Source organism: Apis dorsata, unplaced genomic scaffold, assembly GCF_000469605.1.
Source record: "Apis dorsata unplaced genomic scaffold, Apis dorsata 1.3 scaffold_1014, whole genome shotgun sequence".
NCBI lineage: Eukaryota > Metazoa > Arthropoda > Insecta > Hymenoptera > Apidae > Apis > Apis dorsata.
In genome coordinates, this window is record NW_006264113.1 from 1 (window position 1) to 2,925 (window position 2,925).

The window sequence follows — 2,925 nt, forward strand, 5'->3', positions numbered from 1 at the left end:
TGGGGGGAGGGGGGAATTTTATGTAAAAAGAAGCAAAATATTTTTACTTTCCATCGAACATTTGTTTCAGAAAAAATTACTGTTTTTATTAAAAATCACGAATCGATTATTATCAATTTTGTATGAATTAAAGAATTTAGAATATATATCATTCATGAAAAACAATTAATAATTATGGCGAATGTTCATTATATATATAAGATGAAATATATTTTCACGTAATGATAAAGTATATGATATAATAACGATCGAAATATAGAACAAATATAGAATAAATACATACAATACATGAGCAGAAAATCAAGCTTCCTTTTGAAAAGATATAATGGCGTCCATGTTGGAATTTTTCCCGCCTTTCTGACCAATACATCGATCGGATAATCGTAATAATCTGTACAAAAGAAAATGAGAATTTTTAAATATATACATGAAATCTATAAAATTAATCAATCACAAATAAAAATAAAGCAATGATCAAACACAAATTTTATCTTAAAAAGGCACAAGGTGAATTAATTAACACTGTAATCGTCAAATAAAGGAATAGAGAAAAACGAATAATTTAATTTCGAACAATTGCCATTTATAATAATAATCGCGTATTTATTTATTAATAATGATACGAATTATAGCTTAAGAAAAAAATATGTACGTATTACGCAGCAAACAAATCGAAAGAAAAAGTGAAGTTTCTAATGCGAATAAGGATACATGATGACGTAGAACAATTTCGGTTAAATAATTTTCGCGGGGTCGAGGTGGGGCGAGCGGAGGGAGATGCGCGCGTCGCCTTTCGAAACCTGTCGAAGCCTGTCGAAGCCTGTCGAAACATGTCGAGCGTGGGAAAAATACGAACACGTAATTTCTTAGAAAAGCTATGTTATGAAAACATCTAATTATCCTCGACCATAACAAAACACAAAAAATACATAAACATTGCAAAGAGACGCATTTAGAAACGAAATATGACCACCGAAATAATATACAGTATATATAATATATAATAACCGAATATATAAATATAAAATAAAATTGCCTTCGTTTCGTTTGTTTCAATATGAATGAAGAAATTATAGAAATCTATTCGAAATTAATTTATTTTAATAAATTTATTTGTCAAAAGATATGAAACATTAAAATCAGTCATAAATCATCGTAATGTATGCATACTATAAATCACTTTTTCTTTCAAATTATCCCGAAAATCGATAATTTTTTCAAATGACAATCAAAATCGTAAAACAAATCCGTAGGAAAATTATATCAAAATGAAGCAACAAGTTTATTCGAATCCCGCCTCGACGAAGCACGAACTACCGGTATTCAATGATCGAAAATAAGAAGAAAACTCAAAATATCAATGAATTTCGACACTTAAAATAATAAAAGGATGATCAAATAAACGAAAATGACAATAAATTATAAATTCGGTAGCAAAATTCAATCAAAATTACTTACTGCGCAGTAGAATTTTCCAAGCCGGCAGCGATCACACGTCCTCCCTTGTTCACTTTCCACACAAGACTGACATTGCGCGCCAAAAGTCGCCACGGAGCTCTCTCATTGGCTGGTGACGAAAGTCGATATTTCGATTATTTCGATTATTTCGATAATCGAAATTGTATGGAAAATTAAAATATTGCACGATATATATTTTTATTATTTTAATTAACAACATTAAAAATATATATTATTAATTTATTTGTATTATTAAATTTTAATTGATTAATTATTTATATTATATTTTTATTTATACACTTTTTATTTTATATAATTTACTTATTGATCGATTTATCGATTTATCGATTATTATCGATATATTTGTACAATGATTTATTTATGGATTTTTTTTTACATGAAATTATTTATTTATTCAATCTTTATTTATTTATTTGTATGTTTTTTATTATCTATTTATATTTATATATTATATATTATATATTTGTATTTATATATATTATATATTTATATATTTATTTATTCTTGTTTTTTCAATAACTTTCTTGTAAACTTTCTTTTATTCATTTATTCATTTAAATAATAATAATATAATAATAATAATAATATAATTATAAATATAATAATAATATAATAATAATATAATAATATATTATACATTTCAATTTGTTTATTTATTTATTTATTTATTTAATTAACAATATATTCCTATCCTATACTTTTATTTATTCAATTACTTACATATTTAATTATTCATTTTTGCTTCTAAATTTTTTTGTTTTGTTCACTTATATTACACCTCAAATTATTTATTTATTTAATTACTTATAGATTTGTACATTTATTTAGATAATAATTTATTTGTAGACTTTATTATAAACTTTTCTTCATTTATATATTACATAAATTTATTCATTTCTTTATTTATTACTTTACTAGTTTACTTATATATAGATATTATATATTTAGTTATATATATATATATATTTATTCATTCATTTGCTAATGATTCATTTATAGATTTCTTAGATTTGTTAATTTCATTTTTGTATGCATCAAATTATTTGTTCTCTGTTTCATTTATTTAGTTATTTATATATCAACGTGTTTTAATTATAATATTTTATTAATAATTAATCTACATAAAAATCTAAATATAAATCATGAATAAGAAAAGAATAAAGAAATGAATAAATAATCAATAAATAAAAGGATTCATGTAAATATGTTGATATATATATATATATATATATATATATATATATATATAAGTGAACAAAGAAAAAAAGTATAGAAAATAGTTTTTAAAAAAAATAAATATAAATTAAATTTCAAATAAATATAAATTATTAAATTGAAGTAAGAAATACATACATCATTTGATGCAGATATATTGATATATTAATATATTTGATGCACATAAATGAACAAAACAAATGGACAAATCTGTAAGTAAATCAACAGACA

General features: G+C 22.3%; 1 long non-coding RNA gene across 1 annotated transcript in view; it reads right to left on the reverse strand.

Annotated features, from left to right (window-relative positions):
• Positions 1–193: 193 nt before the first annotated feature.
• Positions 194–2,925, reverse strand: part of LOC116186614 — a 3,638-nt gene continuing 906 nt past the window's right edge. Inside the window, exons 2-3 of the long non-coding RNA XR_004151627.1 lie at positions 1,459–1,567; positions 194–391 (exon numbers count right to left, since the gene is read on the reverse strand). This is a non-coding gene — a long non-coding RNA (uncharacterized LOC116186614). The remainder of the gene's footprint in view (positions 392–1,458; positions 1,568–2,925) is intronic.